General features: G+C 38.0%; 1 protein-coding gene across 6 annotated transcripts in view; it reads right to left on the reverse strand.

Annotated features, from left to right (window-relative positions):
- LOC120539587 (C-terminal-binding protein 2) overlaps nucleotides 1-19941 on the reverse strand; it is a 391023-nt gene that overhangs the window by 297746 nt on the left and 73336 nt on the right. For 4 of the 6 annotated variants that reach the window (XM_039769816.1, XM_039769806.1, XM_039769871.1 and 1 more), the window contains exon 2: nucleotides 3336-3513. The exons of the other annotated variants lie outside the window; for them this stretch is intronic. The gene's annotated coding sequence lies outside the window, so the exon portion shown is untranslated. The remainder of the gene's footprint in view (nucleotides 1-3335; nucleotides 3514-19941) is intronic. 6 annotated transcript variants of the gene reach the window in all.

Below are 19941 nucleotides of genomic sequence, written 5' to 3' on the forward strand. Positions count from 1 at the left end.
TGGGAGCTAATGTGAGATAATACATTCTCTTTGGGAGATTTCATATTGCCAGTTTTACATGTGCCATCTATTAGGGTGAGGGAAATGGAAGAATTTTTGTTACCTAATTTCACATAGTTGAGACCTCAGCCTGGTGCCTCCTACAGCAGAGAGCTGGATGTCATTCTCTGTCAGAGTTTCTCAAATAGTATGCTATCAAACTCCTTTTGACAAATCAAGATGTTGGTATAAAATTCCTGCATTTCACTGTACAAAAATGCACCCTTCATAAAGATGACAGGAGTCTAGGTGCGTCACACTTCTTCAAAACAAGTACATTAGGGCTCCTCATTCTTATGATTCTCACGTTTTTCTTTTAAGACCCAGGTCAGATTCAGATTAGTACACCATCATTTTTCTGCTTTTACTACTTTGAAAGTACTTTCCATGTTACAGGTGCATTTACAATTTGTTAAACTGACAACATAAACTGTGTACTCAGAGGTGATAGCTGATGGTTGGTTCCCTTGATCCTAAGTTTCATTCAGATTATTGAGATCACAACTAAATATTAAAATTGTCTCAAAAAACGCTCACCCAATCTGGAATATTTAATGTGCAAATGTCATCCATTTTAACTTCCAAGAGAGTTCTACAATGTTTTTCTGGTTGCTGTCTACATTTCTGCACAAACCAACCCCAGCATAGCTCTGAATGATCTACATAGCTTCCTTACTGAATATAAAGATTTACATTCTGTAGAATTATCTGTTGTTGTTGAGAACATCACCAAAGCAAATTTAGCAAATAATCTTTCCCTAAATATCATGCATATTAACCTGTTACCTTTCCTAACAGAAGTTATAATACTATGGATCACTACCATACCCCAATAAGTGATGGTTTTCACCCACTGCCCTGCCCTTAGCTTCGACAGTCAGACCACTTCTCTGTAGTCCTATGACCAGCATGAGGTAGAAATGTTTTTCAGTGATGGGATAAAGAGGAAAAAGAGCAGTAAATTGATTCTGCAAATTAAGACATTTGAAAAATGAGAAAATTTGACTCTAAGTCAGAATTACATGAATAGTAAGCAAACAGGTTCTTCTAATCAAGGGTGGTGAGAAAGAAATCTTTGGACTGAAGAGGCTGATCCCCATGTTCATTTGTGATTCTAACAAGACATAGTAAAGTTATCTGGAGAAACTCTTGCACCTCACCAGAGGAAAAGAGGTAGTAATAGAGGCAGATGCTCAGTAGTTATGAAAGAAGAAAATGAAATGAGTAAAATATCAGAGAGGGGTAGAAAAAGCCAGAAAAGAAGCTTTAAAATATTTGAGTTGAGCTAATGTCAGCTTAGCCATCCCAAACCTCATTAAATTACAAAGTGGTTAAAATTTCGTCAGCTAGCCTTTCACATTGTTATTCCTCCAGAACCTCCAGTGATTACCTCATAAACAAAGAAACACATTTCAAAGGGGTGGGGGGGTCTTTATGACACACATGAGTCTTAGCACCTTACCTTTTCAAAATAAACTGTTTTCCTCCATTTGTATTAAATAAAATGTGTTTTTTGTGGCTTTTCTTTTGCTTCTGCCAAAATCTTTCTTTATACTGATCATCAGCTTATTTACATTTGGCGCGACAGAAGAAAAATCTTAAATTAAAAAAAAAAAACAGCCTCTAGCACAGCTGCCAGCTAGAAATGGACATAGAGCTATGGCATTGAGGAAACACACTCTAGTGAGAAAGCAATCCATGTAAGGATTCCAGCGCTACAACAGACACACAAGCAGTGTCTGCTGGTAAGCTACTGCATTGTGTTTTAGACAAGAAATGGAGTCACTGGGTCATTAGGCAGGGTAAATAAATTAGTCATTGATTGGATACACATTAAAAAAACAATGACTGATTAACCAGATTCTTGAATATGGGGTAGCTAGTAACACTGGTATAATTTATACATAATTTGCTCAAATGTTGGAGCTTTTTTCATGTGTTTTGCCCTGTTTAATCTGTAAAACATTTCCCCTTCATGGCTGTTAGTAAATTATAGCAGTCTGCTCATTTACATGTTTTATATTGTTGAATACAAACTAGTGGTATAAGATCTTTTTCCAAAAACAACAATCGGTGAAAAACTTGGGAACCTCACATGAAAAACAGAAATTCAGGTAAGTGACTTACTGTATGTTCAACGTGTAAGTCAATATGAAAACACTGTAAGCCTCAAACAGTAAAGAATCAAAAATAAATACTAAGCAAGGAACACAGGATATTTCTAGTGGTCTGTTCTTGTAGTCATGCATGCCCCAAACTGTGTCTTGCTTTCATTGGACCACCCCAGCTAATATAGGTAAAAATGTTTTTTTTTTTCTTTTTTCAAATTAAAAAAAAATCATATTATAAAATAATAAAACAGAAACATTGAAGTTTATATATTTGCTCATTTTGTTTGTTTTCACATCCTTCTGTACCTGACTCCCTCATTATCCACAAAGCTGGACGCTGTGTAATGCAAGAAAACTGTCCAATGCTTGGAGATGGTGTGAAACTGAGTTACATCAAATGTGTGGAATTACGCATCCAATGTTATAGCTAATATCAAAAACAGGTTTTCTCATTGAGAAATGTGTATTAAACTGCTCATTTATGAGAATCAAAAAATATTCATGACTGTGTAGAAAAAAACACAAGGATACTGTCACCAGAGATTCCATTTGCCTGGCAATAAAAAGTATGAGAAGCAGAATGTTACTCAGTTATTAGTAAGGATATTTTTTGTCCAGTTTGCTTTTTGCTCTCAGTAAGTCACAAGTTCTTTGCACACGTACCAACAGTTTTATGCCATTGCCTATACAGTATATTATTTAACAACATGAGTGCTTATTGGCATTTGTCTAAATTCTGCATGAATACAAAGGATGCAGAGAAGGTCTGTTTTTTTTTTTTTATAAACCTTTTAGTAATGTCTTGGTTGTTCTTACTATAATTTATACCTTGCCCCTTTTACTCTTTTAATCAATTAATCCTTGCCTAAACAAAGGCTACGTTTCTGCCATTGCCCTACTTAACTGTGCCACAAAAAGAAAATCAACCACCTTTTTTGTACAAGGGACAAATCATAACAGTTAACAACTGTCAAAACATAATTCCTAATTAAAAATTTAGTTGGGAAGTGTACAGTGGGGCAACTATATTGGATATGTGGTTATCTCTGTGTCTGGACTCCCTAACTTACATGGAAGTGAGAGTTAATACAGCAAAGACACATTACTTGTAATTTGGATAGCACCAGTTGCTGCTGGTCCAAGAAAAAACTGAACTTGCTTAATATTTAGAAGTCCGGGTCTTACCTGTCTATATTTTGACCTGGTTCATACAAAGAAGATTCTGTCTTCTCTAGAATACAGCTTCAGATTTCAATCCAAAATAAATCCGGTGCAAAAGAAAGCTATGGTCCAATACCGCGTGAAAGTAATTCCAGGGGGTGATTTTTCACACTGAGATGTCAAAGCAATGTATAGATCATTCCTAAAAGAAAACATATGTCATCTGCTTAGTATGTCACTTAATCATTTTTATGTAAAGAGGGTTATATTTTATATACAGTGGAGTCCTTTCCATTTAAGAATAAGAGACTTCCTATAATAAAAATACTATCAAATACTAACAGAAATTTAATTTCTTAAACTATACAGCCACTCGCAAAAAATAATTCCAAATATGTGGTAGTAAAATATTATTCTAGTGCTATGTTACAGTATTTAAAAACTATTAAAACTATTATTAAAAATATTTCTTATTTTATTAGTTGTGAAGATCTGGGTCAAGTGTAGATAACAGCAGTAACTGTACATTGACAAAAATGGCATCTGCTATATTGAAACAAACAAAGATCAGAGTAACTCAGTATCATTCTGAATGGAACAGTTAATCAAGTTACATGTTAAAAGGTGAGGAGAAGCAACTGAGGCAGCCACACCACACCAAACAAATCATATTATGTAGGGTCTCCTTTGGTTAACTTGATCCCTTCTCAACTGTGGCTTTCCGAATTCTTGTTTGACTGCAGAAGAGAAACTTTTACCCAATTTCTCACCCTAGGCTTTAGTTAACAACTCAGAGTCTGTTACTTCTTGCTGTGTAGCTCTTATAGATCTGTGCAGACACAATTATGCAGCTCTAAAACAGAATTTGTATGATCTGGTACTGAAATCCTTTTATATCTTTTCGCAAAGATAAGCGGTTTTGAAGTGTCATTAAATTAATTTTCAGTATAAAAGAATATTATTGCATAGTTAAGACCCAACCATTTATTTGGATTCATAAAGAGATGAAACATACTCTGGCATTAATGGATGAAGGCAGACAGTAATATGTTTCTCTTACTTGGGTTGCCAGTTCATCACAAGACACACTCTTACTCACCCATACTAATCCAGTTTAGAGTTACCCATTTATCTAATGCTGTATATGTGTGTGGCAATCATGTAACAGGCTCACATCAGTTAACACTCCTTTGCACATCCAAGCCTGTGTTCTGGGTAGTGTGATGGATGGCCGGCTTCCTACTCCGGCCCTCACCCCCAGGCCGCCAGGAGGAGCTCTCCCGACAGCATGGACGGGCCCCGAATTCCAGCAGGGCCTCATGGACTATGTAGTGTTTATGCACAGCCCTGCTGGATACCCTGGAGACCACTGGGAGCCGCTGTTGGGAGACCAATGGACTCATTTATGCCCTATAACCCAGACGTGCGTCATAATCCCGTGACAGGAAGAAGTGACGTGCTTCTGGGGTGAAGATAAGGACTATTTACCCTGACCTGGAAGGAATAAGGACTTGTGGACTGTTGGGCAGGAACACCTCCGGGTCAGGGGGTATAAAAGGACTACGGGAACTCCCAGACAATGAGCTGAGCTGGGTGGTAGGTGGGCAACGCGTCTGGGAGTGGAGGATTGGTTTATTGATTATTTTGTATTGTATTTGGTTAATGAGTAGTGTGGAGTGGAGGGTGCTTGGTGCACATAATTATTATAATAAAACAAAGAATTATTGCACTTTTACCTGGTGTCTGGCGTGGTACCCGAGGGTTCAAGGGAGCGATACTGCCCCCTACTGTCACAGTAGTTACATCCAGTGTGTTTATTTCATGTGTTAAAATATTACAACATTAGAGTACCATTCAATACCATTCAACTCAAAGCTTGTCAATGCAATTCACAAATTTCTTCAGTATGATGTCTAGTTGAGTTTTGAAGGTCCCTTAACTACTACTGTCTGTTAACCTCCCTGGTCGGTTGTTTCCTTTACTACTGTACTGTATATTACACCTAGGTAGAGTTTTTTTTAGCTCAAACATGCATTATGGAATTGATGTAAACAATAGGTACAGAAACTCATTTTACACTATATTTAAAAAAGAATAATACGCATATGTAAGCTGAGGCAGACTTAGAGATAGAAAAAGCTAATCATTGATTGTTCTGCCTTCATACTGCAGGTTGTTAAATATGTATATTTATAGATTTTTTTTAGATTATGAAACTCTGTTCAAAGATTCATTACTGTATTTTCTTTCAAGTGGATTACTGCCAAGTGAATTAGTTTAAATCATTTATATGTGTTTGAGGTAAAACATTGTCATACACATACTTGTAATTATAATTAGGTCTACTGCTTTTAATTTTAGTTTTCTTATCTCTGCCTTTCCTTAAGGCTCATCTCAATTCAAGCACTAATTTAGGTTTAAAAAAAGTAGAAAAAACACATTTTTTATAGTTATAGATATGATACTGAAGTAAAAACACGTGCAACTATATTACTTTAAGATTACTAAAATATTTACTTATGAATTAAAGTATGTTTAAAAATAGATGTGAAAAGAGGTTTTAACTTTTAAACTCAGGAAGAGATGATTACAGGGAGCAATCAGGAATTACAAATTAAAATGTAACAAAGTAAATCCTAAGCACCCCATTCATGCATCTTCACATGTTAGTCCCTGTCTAACCTCTTTCACCACATTTACACTACTACTTCTTTCATGTGACCTAATTTTTATTTTCCTATATTATCTGACAAAGATCAAATTTAAGTATACAGTGGTGTGAAAAACTATTTGCCCCCTTCCTGATTTCTTATTCTTTTGCATGTTTGTCACACAAAATGTTTCTGATCATCAAACACATTTCACCATTAGTCAGATATAACACAAGTAAACACAAAATGCAGTTTTTAAATGATGGTTTTTATTATTTAGGGAGAAAAAAAATCCAAACCTACATGGCCCTGTGTAAAAAAGTAATTGCCCCCTTGTTAACCTAACTGTGGTGTATCACACCTGAGTTCAATTTCCGTAGCCACCCCCAGGCCTGATTACTGCCCACACCTGTTTCAATCAAGAAATCACTTAAATAGGAGCTGCCTGACACAGAGAAGTAGACCAAAAGCACCTCAAAAGCTAGACATCATGCCAAGATCCAAAGAAATTCAGGAACAAATGAGAACAGAAGTAATTGAGATCTATCAGTCTGGTAAAGGTTATAAAGCCATTTCTAAAGCTTTGGGACTCCAGCGAAGCACAGTTAGAGCCATTATCCACAAATGGCAAAAACATGGAACAGTGGTGAACCTTCCCAGGAGTGGCCGGCCGACCAAAATTACCCCAAGAGCGCAGAGACGACTCATCCGAGAGGTCACAAAGACCCCAGGACAACGTCTAAAGAACTGCAGGCCTCACTTGCCTCAATTAAGGTCAGTGTTCGCGACTCCACCATAAGAAAGAGACTGGGCAAAAACGGCCTGCATGGCAGATTTCCAAGACGCAAACCACTGTTAAGCAAAAAGAACACTAGGGCTCGTCTCAATTTTGCTAAGAAACATCTCAATGATTGCCAAGACTTTTGGGAAAATATCTTGTGGACTGATGAGACAAAACTTTTTGGAAGGCAAATGTCCCGTTACATCTGGTGTAAAAGGAACACAGCATTTCAGAAAAAGAACATCATACCAACAGTAAAATATGGTGGTGGTAGTGTGATGGTCTGGGGTTGTTTTGCTGCTTCAGGACCTGGAAGGCTTGCTGTGATTGATGGAACCATGAATTCTACTGTCTACCAAAAAATCCTGAAGGAGAATGTCCGGCCATCTGTTCGTCAACTCAAGCTGAAGCGATCTTGGGTGCTGCAACAGGACAATGACCCAAAACACACCAGCAAATCCACCTCTGAATGGCTGAAGAAAAACAAAATGAAGACTTTGGAGTGGCCTAGTCAAAGTCCTGACCTGAATCCAATTGAGATGCTATGGCATGACCTTAAAAAGGCGGTTCATGCTAGAAAACCCTCAAATAAAGCTGAATTACAACAATTCTGCAAAGATGAGTGGGCCAAAATTCCTCCAGAGCTCTGTAAAAGACTCATTGCAAGTTATCGCTGCTAAGGGTGGCCCAACCAGTCATTAGGTTCAGGGGGCAATTACGTTTTCACACAGGACCATGTAGGTTTGGATTTTTTTTCTCCCTAAATAATAAAAACCATCATTTAAAAACTGCATTTTGTGTTTACTTGTGTTATGTTTGACTAATGGTTAAATGTGTTTGATGATCAGAAACATTTTGTGTGACAAACATGCAAAAGAATAAGAAATCTGGAAGGGGGCAAATAGTTTTTCACACCACTGTAAGTACTTCAAAATCCCATGGTATTCAGTCTTTTTCAAACTGGATACAGGCCATTTTTGTATGTGGTTCTGAATTTTTAATCCACATATATGTTACCCCATTGCATGCTCAAGATGTGCAAAATGCATGCTTTTTTGTTAAAATATTGTTACTATAACTACTTTCTGAATTATCAGCACATACTTGAACAGGAAACCTAAAGACTAATGGGAAGGACTTTTCCGATTGAAGACAGGTCTCTTAACCAACAAATGAGGGGAAGAAATTGGTCTTCAATTCAAAAAGAAAGCACTTCAATGAATGTTTAGTTTTCTTGTTTATGTGCATACATCAGTACAAACTACTTGATAAGTAACATAAAAATATTTTAGGTGGGCTATTCCTTTAATGGCTCTTGCAAGGACCTGAAATAACTAGTGAGGAGTCTTTATGAGATCTCCTCAATGTGCTGTTCATCTTCAACTTCTTTTCGAGTCTAACTTACTGTACTGTTTTAACTTAGCTCCTTTTATGCTGATCCAGCATCCATGGCTCTGCCATCCTGAAGATTCTAATCTACATATTTTCTTACAGATCAGTGTTAAAACCATATTTATAATTTCAGACAACCGGTCTGAATTATTTCCCTTTAATATGAAGCACCAAAACCTAGAAAAATGCTCAACAGAGAATTCCACAGCACAAAAAAATAGCAAATTGTAAATTATATTTATTGGGTAATTAATAAATAAAGCACATATTAAAGAAATAAAAGAATCAACATTAAATAAGGAGAAAAAGCAACAAAAAGTACTTAACTCAGAATAAATCAAGAAACAATAAATAATTTTGGGGGAAAAGAAAAGAAAAAATGGAACAAATCAAGATTCACAAAAATTGCACAAAAGAGATCAAATTAGAAATCCAAACCAAAATCTAGAAAAGAGAAAACAAATGATAGAAATAAAACACAAATACAGAATCACTTGACCAAATTGAACTTTCATTGCTCCAAACGGTATAAAAGTTCTAGCTAAGGAAACTCAGCATTAATTACAAAAGCAAAGATACAAACTAAGATAAAACCTGGGAATTCTCAACAATAAGAAGGTAAAATTAGTCTTTTCACAGAATTTGGAAGTTACAGTTTGATAGGTAAATCTACTTCCAATTAGTTTGCCAGCAATGGATGACATATAATCTGTTTTTGTACTTCCACTTCCAATAATTTATTTTGCAATGTAAGAAGTATAGTTGAAAGGCACTACATTAAAAAAGCATCAAAACTGGACAAAGATGGTAAAATTTCATTGGAGGAATTATTTTATAATTACTCAGGTAAATCTGTTAACTTTCTTATGCCAGTATGCTAACAGTTTCAGGTAACATGATTTTTTATATTTAATATCAGCTTGCTCCCATTTCAATAGATGTCAGTATATTATACTGTAATATGGAAAAAACAAGGTAAATTAATTACAGTATAATGTTATAAATAACCATGTTTGATGTATGTTTTTTTAGTTACCATTTATTGTTGCATTGCCTTCAAGTATTTTTGCATGTTTGTTGTATGTAAGTTAGTAAAGATTTTGATGTGAAACACTCAGACATACAGCATTTAAACTTACTGTTCATTTTTGTTAGTCTGAAAATAAGAATTTCATAAATTTGTAGATACATTAATTTGTATATACTGACATTAACTTCAAGGCAAGTATTTGCCCTTTCAAAATCTAAGTCCAATTTCAGTACAATACTAAAGCTGTTCCAGTTAAAAAGTAATAGCATCAGTCTTAATGCAACATGTAAACTTTATATACTCATCAAATTTAAAATGCTTGCCACAAATATAAGTGCTGCAATAGCTTATAAAAATTTTTAATTTTTATCTCTTTTTATTGTTTGGATCTATAATCTTTACTATGTTCCACCAATGGGAAATCTGTTGAATCTCAGGCAATGATGGCAATGTTTAGAATCTGAACAAAGAAGAATACTATAGAAACTCTTTTTTAAAGACTCTGCCATTATTTAGTTAACCAGAAGAGAGTCAATGACACCTCTTGGAAGAAAAATTGCAGAAGTGGCAAAAGGGATGACTTTTGAGACCTCCTTAGACAGCATGAGGCTAAAGGCACATAGTCTAAGTTAATGTCACAGCAGACAATTCTGAAAAATTGCAGCCTTTTACATTCCTCTCAGGTGGCTGCAGCTCCCAATGACCACAGCAGTTGAGAGTCCCAATTTAGGCAGTGGTCCTGCCCATGCAGACTTTGAAAATAAGGGAACAGGGAAAAATGAAGCGAGGGGCAAGGCATGATGCACTACTGACAGAAGTATTGCTGACAGCACAATGGTGCAGTGATTAGCCTTTCTGTGTCACATCTACATTTGGTCTACTGTAGATCATTTTAATGCAGCAACCCACCATCTTTTTCTAATAACATATTACATATGCCCCACGATGAATGACTGGTTTTCCATAAAGATCCTCTTTAATGTTTGTATCGTATGTCAATCGTATGCATATATTATTTACCAGGATTACACTTTGACCAGATGTTAAAGTGCAACTTCAGTGTACAGCTGTGTTAATTTGCAATAGAACAGCACATGCTCTAGCTAGTAAATTATTAGAAAAGAAACTGCTAATGACCCAACAGAAAAAATATGAAAATAAGGTATCATGCTAAACTGCCATAAAGAACATTAGTGTTTTATAACTGACAATGCTGTGTAGATAGAATCCCAAACACTTGACACAACCACAAAGACACAACTCCTGGGTATTTATTCAGCAAAGTACCTTCAAAAAAGGCTTCTTTTCTAAAGTTGCACAAACACAATAACCCTCTCTTTCTCTCCTCCACTCCTCCCAGACAAGCTTCATCCATCCTCCACAACCAACTTCCAATTCCCCTGGGTGAAGTGGAGCAGCTTGTTTTACTGGAACTGGGTGTACATCCAGTGCAACCACATTGCATGCAGGAAGCAGTTCTGGGCTAGGCAGAAGCTTCCAAACATGAGAAAACATCCCTTCCACTGGTGGCTCCCATGAAACCCAGCCCATCAGAACTACGAGTCCCATGCTGCCTTTTGTGTGTGCACACGGAATACCCACCAGAGAGTTACAGCCACCTATTGTGCTGGGGCCTTACATGGCCCTGGTCTCTTTTCACCCTTTAACTATCAGGGCTTCCCAGCCAGATATGGAAACATCCTTCTTAACCAGGCTGCCAGCCAATTCATGTCCTGTATGATAATAGAAGATCGATAGATAGAAAGCTGCCACTCTTCTCATTTGTTAAAGCTACATAGGCATCAGGGCTGGCCACCCTTCCACAGTACTGTCAGATCTGTACTGTCTGTGATTTTGAAAAAATATTGCAGGCTTTCAGACTTACAAATCCTTGTTTTACTACTGTCAGATACAGATGTCATGGTACTAAAGTAATTTCTTACTGTGAAAATCTTGGTCAGTCCGTGGCAATTTAGGAATACAAAGTTATTGTTCTGCCAGTAGACTTAGTTGTTTGCTCTTCCATACACTGTTGCTTAGAAAGGTTCTTGACTCATTTCATAGAAAGTATAATATGAATCGTCAATGTGCTTTGAACAATATACAACGAAAAAGAAAGAGGGTAAGACAACAGTATCTTAAACTGTGAGTTTCTGTTGAGCGATGTGTCAAAAGCACATACAGCAACAAAAGCTACGTCCGTTACTTGTAGTAGTGATGACATAAAAACACATGAGACATCCTATTACCATTTCCAAAAGAAACTGGCTAATGATTGTGCATTGCATTTGCAGTAAAATGGTCAAAAACAACTTTCCTTCCACTATAACTCATGAACATTTATTAAGTTCAGCAATTCAAGTGATTGAACGGTCAGCTCTGCAAATGTCAATTTTGATAAAGTACTTGACAATTTCGTGAAGAAGAAATAAAAAAGGGCTTGTATTGTGTTTATTATTTCAGGGTGCATCATACAGTAAAAGACTGGTAAGAAACAAGTACTGCATGAATAAAATTACACCTCAAAAATTTGGAATGACTGATTAGTACAATATAACACCTACAAAATATATTCAATTAAATGTACTGTATAACTAAACAGTAAAAACTGTAGTACAATTCATGGTTGAAAAATTATTTAAAACCAATAAATTCTTGTACATTTATGTTTACAAAGTGTTCCAGATACCAAAAACAATTGCTTCAGTGTGGATGAATATTTTGCAATATTTTCATTTAATTTTTAAAACTTCCTGTGATTCAGATTATTTTTTATTGGTTGCATGATTGGAGCTGTCAACAGGTGGTGATCAAGAGGAGGAACAGTGTGGTTTTCGTCCTGGTCGCGGAACAGTGGACCAGCTCTTCACCCTTAGCAGAGTCCTGGAGGGTGCATGGGAGTTTGCCCGACCAGTCTACATGTGTTTTGTGGACTTGGAAAAGGCATTCGACCGTGTCCCTCGGGTAATCCTGTGGGGGGTGCTCCGGGAATATGGGGTACCGGACCCCCTGATAAGAGCTGTTCGGTCTCTGTACAACTGGTGTCAGAGCTTGGTCCGCATTGCCGGCAGTAAGTCGAGCCCGTTTCCAGTGAGAGTTGGACTCCGCCAGGGCTGCCCTTTGTCACCGATTCTGTTCATAACTTTTATGGACAGAATTTCTAGGCGCAGCAAGGCTGTTGAAGGGGTCCGGTTTGGTGGACTCAGGATTGGGTCACTGCTTTTTGCAGATGATGTTGTCCTGTTTGCTTCATCAGGCCGTGATCTTCAGCTCTCTGGATCGGTTCGCAGCTGAGTGTGAAGCAGCTGGGATGAGAATCAGCACCTCCAAATCCGAGAGCATGGTCCTCAGCCGGAAAAGGGTGGAGTGCCCTCTCAGGGTTGGGGGAGAGATCCTGCCCCAAGTGGAGGAGTTCAAGTATCTCGGGGTCTTGTTCACGAGTGAGGGAAGAATGGAGCGTGAGATCGACAGGCGGATCGGTGCGGCATCCGCAGTAATGCGGGCTCTGTATCGGTCTGTCGTGGTGAAAAAGGAGCTGAGCCGTAAGGCAAAGCTCTCAATTTACCAGTCGATCTACGCTCCTACCCTCACCTATGGTCATGAGCTATGGGTAGTGACCGAAAGAACGAGATCGCGAATACAAGCGGCTGAAATGAGTTTCCTCCGCAGGGTGTCTGGGCTTTCCCTTAAAGATAGGGTGAGAAGCTCAGTCATCCGGGAGGGGCTCAGAGTAGAGCCGCTGCTCCTCCGCATCGAGAGGAGTCAGATGAGGTGGCTCGGGCATCTGATCAAGATGCCTCCTGGACGCCTCCCTGGTGAGGTGTTCCGGGCACGTCCAACCGGGAGGAGGCCCCGGGGAAGACCCAGGACACGCTGGAGGGACTATGTCTCCTGGCTGGCCTGGGAACGCTTGGGATTCTCCCGGAAGAGCTGGAAGAAGTGGCGGGAGAGGGAAGTCTGGGCCTCTCTGCTTAAGCTGCTAACCCCGCGACCCGACCTCGGATAAGCGGAAGAGGATGGATGGATGCATGATTGGAATTCTAGCCAATTGACGGCTAAATTATAGTAAAATGCATTACTATAATAGTACTCAAACTCTGTCCTGTTGACTCCATGTGGTTACATGTTTTTGTTTCCATCACTTTCATAACACTGAACACTGATGGGCTGCAACTACTTCAGGGTTAGCCCCAGAGTTTTAGTAAATACTGGACAATGAAAAAAAAGAACACTAAATACTTCCCATGAAACCCATATGTTATCGATTAATTTCTTATAAAAAAATTGCCAAACTTAGTTTAATTATTTCTACACTGAACCCAAAACATAAAATCTGCTAAATAAGAACTACTTCATTAGGGAAGGAGAAGTTGTTCGGAACAAAAACCTTCAGCCACAAGTGGTCTCCAAAAGTGAGTCTAAGAACCACTGGACTAGAGTAACGTGAATCACACGTTGTATTTGAAATCTAAAGTAACATTGTTAGGTTACAGTGTCCTTTTAAGATCAGTTCTGTTTTTTTGTAAAATAGTAGGGCCCTAATAAAATTTACACATAGAGCCCCATCATACAGTTAGGTCCATAAATATTTAGACAGAGACAACTTTATTCTAATTTTGGTTCTGTACATTACCACAATGAATTTTAAATGAAACAACTCAGATGCAGTTGAAGTGCAGACTTTCAGCTTTACTTCAGTGGCTTGAACAAAAGATTGCATAAAATGTGAGTCAACTAAAGCATTTTTTAACACAATCCCTTCATTTTAGGGGCTCAAAAGTAATTGGACAATTGACTCAAAGGCTATTTCATGGGCAGGTGTGTTATGTCATTATCAATTAAGCAGATAAAAGGCCTGGAGTTGATTTGAGGTGTGGTGCTTGCATGTGAAAGATTTTGCTGTGAACAGACAACATGCGGTCAAAGGAGCTCCCCATGCAGGTGAAAGAAGCCATCCTTAAGCGGCGAAAAGAGAAAAAACCATCTGAGAAATTGCTACAATATTACGAGTGGCAAAATCTACAGTTTGGTACATCCTGAGAAAGAAAGCAAGCACTGGTGATCTCAGCAACGCAAAAAGACCTGGATGTCCACGGAAGACAACAGTGGTGGATGATCACAGAATCATTTCCATGGTGAAGAGAAACCCCTTCACAACAGCCAACCAAGTGAACAACACTCTCCAGGGGTTAGGCGTATTGATATCCAAGTCTACCATAAAGAGAAGACTGCATGAAAGTAAATACAGAGGGTGCACTGCAAGGTGCAAGCCACTCATAAGCCTCAAGAATAGAAAGGCTAGACTAGATTTTGCTAAAGAACATCAAAAAAAGCCAGCGCAGTTCTGGAAAAACATTCTTTGGACAGATGAAACCAAGATCAACTTCTACCAGAATGATGACAAGAAAAAAGTATGGAGAAGGCATGGAACAGCTCATTATCCAAAGCATACCACATCATCTGTAAAACAAGGAGGAGGCAGTGTGATGGCTTGGGCGTGCATGGCTGCCAAAGGCACTGGGACACTAGTGTTTATTGATGATGTGACACAGGACAGAAGCAGCCAAATGAATTCTGAGGTGTTCAGAGACATACTGTCTGCTCAAATCCAGCTAAATGCAGTCAAATTGATTGGGTGGCGTTTCATGATACAGATGGACACTGACCCAAAACATACAGCCAAAGCAACCCAGGAGTTTATTAAAGCAAGGAAATGGAAAATTACTGAATGGCCAAGTCAGTCACCAGATCTTAACCCAATTGAGCATGCATTTCACTTGTTGAAGACTAAACTTCGGACAGAAAATCCCACAAACAAACAGCAACTGAAAGCTGCTGCAGTAAAGGCCTAGCAGAGCATCTGGTGATGTCCATGAGTTCAAGACTTCAGGCTGTCATTGCCAGCAAAGGGTTTTCAACCAAGTATTAGAAATGAACACTTTATTTCCAGTTATTTAATTTATCCAATTACTTTTGAGCCCCTGAAAAAAAGGGATTGGGTTTAAAAAATGCTTTAGTTGCCTCACATTTTTATGCAATCTTTTTGTTTAACCCACTGAATTAAAGCTGAAAGTCTGCACTTCAACTGCATCTGAGTTGTTTCATTTAAAATCCATTATGGTAATGTACAGAACCAAAATTAGAAAAAAGTTGTCTCTGTCCAAATATTTATGGACCTAACTGTATCTAATATCTGATTTCACCTAGAATTGGGTGTATATAGTGTTATTTTTGACCTTTAATAAAACTGAGTTTGACACCCCTGCTATATGGGTTTTCTATGGTGGCTTATGGGTTGGCATTAAGATGATTGACTGAGGACTGCAAGTTGGCTTAAGCGGGTAAGTCTTTGTGCCCTGTGATGGGCCGATGTTGCTTCCAGTTTCGATATCTGCATTGCTTCTAGTGTTGCCAGGACTGGTACTGGTTATTTTACAATGCTAGGTTGGAATAAGTGGGATAAAAAATGAAGGAAAGAAAAGAAAGAATGAATGAATAAATTAACCTGGCCTATAGAAAAAATGCTTGCAAGTCTTGATTTTGAGAAAAACTAAATGTCAAAAACGGAGTTTCCACATATAACAATGTAAAGGTTACTTAAATGCTTGACATATTCATTTAACATTGCCAGTTTCACCAAGTGGCAGGCATTATTTTTACTATAATATCAAAAATTCAGATGTCTTCAAGGTCCAACTGAGGAGTTCCACTGGCAGAAGAGCCCATCAGTAGAGATTCACTTCATTACATATGACTGTCAGCCAAAGAGTAACAAGCTACAAAGCTGAAGGAATTCACCCTGATACACATATTAGAATATCTTACAATGTTTCACCCTGCCAGAAACCTTGAGATTAAAATATTAGTCTGCAAATAGAAAGATTGTTCGGAATATATGATATAGGGAACAAAAAAACAAAGAAGATTTTCTACAGAAAAATAACCTAGAAGTTAGAAACCCAGTGTTTGGACTGTTGTTTATTTAACATTATTTTTATTAATACTGAAAAGATATAATACAGGTAACAAATGGTGATATTTATTTTATTAAGGTCTATTTTGTTCATAGCATTTCAATGTTGAAGGCTGTTTCCTGCCTTCTGTTAAGTGCTGCCAGGATAGGCTCCAACACCCTGCAACCTGAATAAGATTAAGCAGCATTCACAATTGCAGTGGTGACACTGCGCAGCCAAAGTTGAGGACTGATACAGAGAGAGATAAGTTGATGTACAGAAGAAAGCCTACTGCTCACTGTGTTCAGAGAAGAGCCCTTTCTGAAGGCTCTCTCCATTTAGCTCGTGCAGCTGGTAGTGAGCCAGACATCACTGGTTCTTAGCTCACTGCACTGATGGCAGGTGGAGTGTGGTGGTGACACTGTGCAAAAAAAAGGTGGCGGTTGAGACAGAGATCAGCTGATGTTGCTAGAATATTATGAAGCCCTATGTATCTCTACAGGTAAATCTGTAAAAATGGTAGCACAGACACGTTACTGAAAAGTAAACAATTGTTTGATTTTTTTTTTATTTTTCCAGTGCCAAACCATTTCTTGTTATTTAGTATCATGCAGTAAATCATAGTCCATGGCAATGACAAAGAATATATTTACATCAAAAATAAGTGACAGGGATCATGTATAATAGTAATTACAGTGGCTCAAAGAAAATGTGCTGAAAAAATAACAGAAGCAAGCAATTCTTTCTTTTCCTTCCGACACAAGACAAAAATCAATGAGGAGGAAAAAGAACAGTTATCAAAAACGAAAGTGACAAAAATAGCACAGGCACAAAAATGCAAAAGCATTTGTAAAAGCCACGAATAAATCTATATACAGGACTGCTCTGATAGGATAACACCAAAATTGCTCTGTTAACCATCCTGCACGTACCAATTGGTCACAAAGATGACCCCTGCTGGGCTGGTTTACCTGGCGAGTCTCTAACGTCAGCCTGAAATAACTCAATCATCCAATCATCGACACTACCACAACCTTCCGCCAATGTAGCCTCCTCATTCTAGGTGGAAGATCCTCTATTTCTCCAGTGTCTCTACTCACAATGCGTGTTGCTTCGGGCACACACAAATATGTATGCACCTCCAGCTTCAGGCAACTTTCAAAAGTTTCACTTTCACTTTTGCCCTGGGAATTTCCCTTTATGGCTTCTCTGCATAACTGGCTTATGTGCATCTTGTTACCAGCCACTAATCCTGTCATGTTGCACGCAAACTTCATTAGATGGCCTGCCCAGGAATGGCATGAAGTTAAGCCTGGTTTTCAACATGCCGGCACAGACGACAGGCCTCCTTGTCCAGACTGAAAAACTTGCCTCCAAGCTGCTGCCACAACCGTTCTCCTGGAGTCTCAGTGCACCTAATATAGCTGGCTATGAAAGTTAAGCCATAATTAGTTATTTTGCTTAACAAAATAATCCTGTGATATGGCCTATCACAAAAAAAGCAATCCTAATAGTGTTTAGGGATGGGCTCTGGGCAGCAGACTGATGGAGCTCCCCATTTAAAATACATGTTCACACCTTACCACAAGCAGTTCACCACAGTGTATATGTTCAGACTGAAATGCTTCATGGTGCGAGTCAACAGCAACCCAATGTACAGTATTTACTGTATATGTTGTTCATCTTTATTGAGGATGCCAAAAATACAAGCAAATATTATATGTTAATTTTCATCTGTTCATCCTTTTCTGCATAAAGTTATAGGGGAGCTAGAGCCTATACAAACAGCAGTGGGCATGAAACAGGATTCAGCTTTGCATGAGACACAGTAATGCACTTACTTACTCATACTAACTCACATTGGGGTGATTTGCCTCACATATTAAACGTGGCCCAAATGCAGAATACCTGGGATTTAAACTCGCGCAGCAGCTCTTAAGTAAAAACCTGTGCTTTCTTTATTTTTAGAATTAAATAGCATAGGTCATCCATGTGACATGTATTAGGCTTTTGGAAAATCTAAATTAGTATGAGTACTTATGCATGCAGCTGATGATAGGCTCTGGCTATCTATTAGCCTATAAAGGAAAAAAGCTGGTTTAAAAAATAAGTTCACAGATGGAAAGGAAACAGCAGGTAACAAATGCTAAAGAAAAATAATTATTCAGTGTAAATGCTTTTGGTACAGTTAAAATTTAGCAATATTGAAAAATACACACAGAGCTGCAAAGAAAGGAATGTGTGTTGTGTGAGATCCAGGTATGGAGAGCATTTAATGTATAAAGTCAAAGTCAAAAGTGGTTTAAAAGAAGAAAAAAAAAACTCAATAAAATAAGGCCATCATGAAAGAGACAGTAAAACAAGAAAATGAAAGGTGACTGGTACTTACATTTATTCTTGGAATATAACTGACTGAAAGCCTGAACTGAATTAGAACACAGATGCCTAGCAGCTTTTATATGTGAAAAATAAAAATGAAACCCGTAATGATCAGAAGATAACCAACTGCAGTATATTTTTAGATCTTCCTCTTTGTTCTTGTGAGTTTTTTAGGCTATACATATACCCATTTTCTGAATCCACTTAGTCCAAGAATATGGTTGTAGGAAGTCAGAACCAGGACCCTAAAAACCACAGCAAAAAGTGGCTGTGTGTGGGGCACCAGTCCATTGAAGGGCTTTTCGAGTCTCTATACTCCGATCCAAACAGATCCCCCCCGCTTCTTAATATGCAGCGCATACTCCTTTAGCTTACATTATGTTCAGCTAAACCAGTCCTGCTTAGTTCTTTAGGAAACACTTACTAATTTTTAAGTATACTATATTAGTAAACTAGTAACTAGTACATTGATAACTTGTGGTAGAACACAGTGTTTTGTCAAAGGTTTTAAGATCATGATTTATACTTGATATACTATTTAAACATGTATTTTCAAATGAGGTAATGAACAGATGTTAAGAGTGAGGCAAGATGCAGGTTCAGTATTTAGAACACATGAATTTCATTTTGCAGTGACTACCTTGTAAATGGACAATAAAGTGCAATTACGCTGCAAGGACTTCTTAATTATAGTGTGGTGTTAGTCCTTTTGTTATGAAGTGTATGACCAGGATGCAGTGGCATAGGTCATTTTAAGCATTTCAGTCTCTTTATTTTTGCTGTAATTTCAATGTGCATTTAGCTTGCCTAAAATCCTAAATCCATAATAAACACTGCATTGTGAATGTCGGAGATTTGCTAAATAATTCTTGTATACTGCAGTCGATAACAATCCTAATGGAATGGTGGCTGGTTACAACATAGAACTAACGTAAGCCATATGTTGCAATTATAGAATCTGAAGGTATCTCTAAATCAGTTTTCACGTCAGACCCCTCTTATTTCAATACAGGGTTGGGTTGCACAGTATACTGGTACTGGAAAAAGTACCAAAAAATCATTTTTAAAATGGTACAGTATCAGAATTTTGTTAATATCAGTACCATTAGTTTTCAAGCACTTTGCACTTAGTCGTTTATTACTGTGATCACAACTCCCACCCAACCCTCCAACCACCCCAAAACTGCTAACCTTAAATCTTAGTCCAAAACATTAAAAAGTTCTGCATCTCTAATATGTTTGAAAAAGTGTGAACACAATGTTGATTTTCACTTGTGATTTCAAAAACCTGAAATGCTGGAGGTAGCATACTAGCATCTTAAACAGCACCACCCCAATCATGTTATGTGTTGCATCTCCAGTCCATTTGTGTAGCATCATGGCACTGTTATGAGCAACTTAATTGCTGTGGCCATGAAAAAAACACATAAAATGGCGGTAGCCA

This window comes from Polypterus senegalus, chromosome 1 (genome assembly GCF_016835505.1).
Source record: "Polypterus senegalus isolate Bchr_013 chromosome 1, ASM1683550v1, whole genome shotgun sequence".
Taxonomy (NCBI): Eukaryota; Metazoa; Chordata; class Cladistia; order Polypteriformes; family Polypteridae; genus Polypterus; species Polypterus senegalus.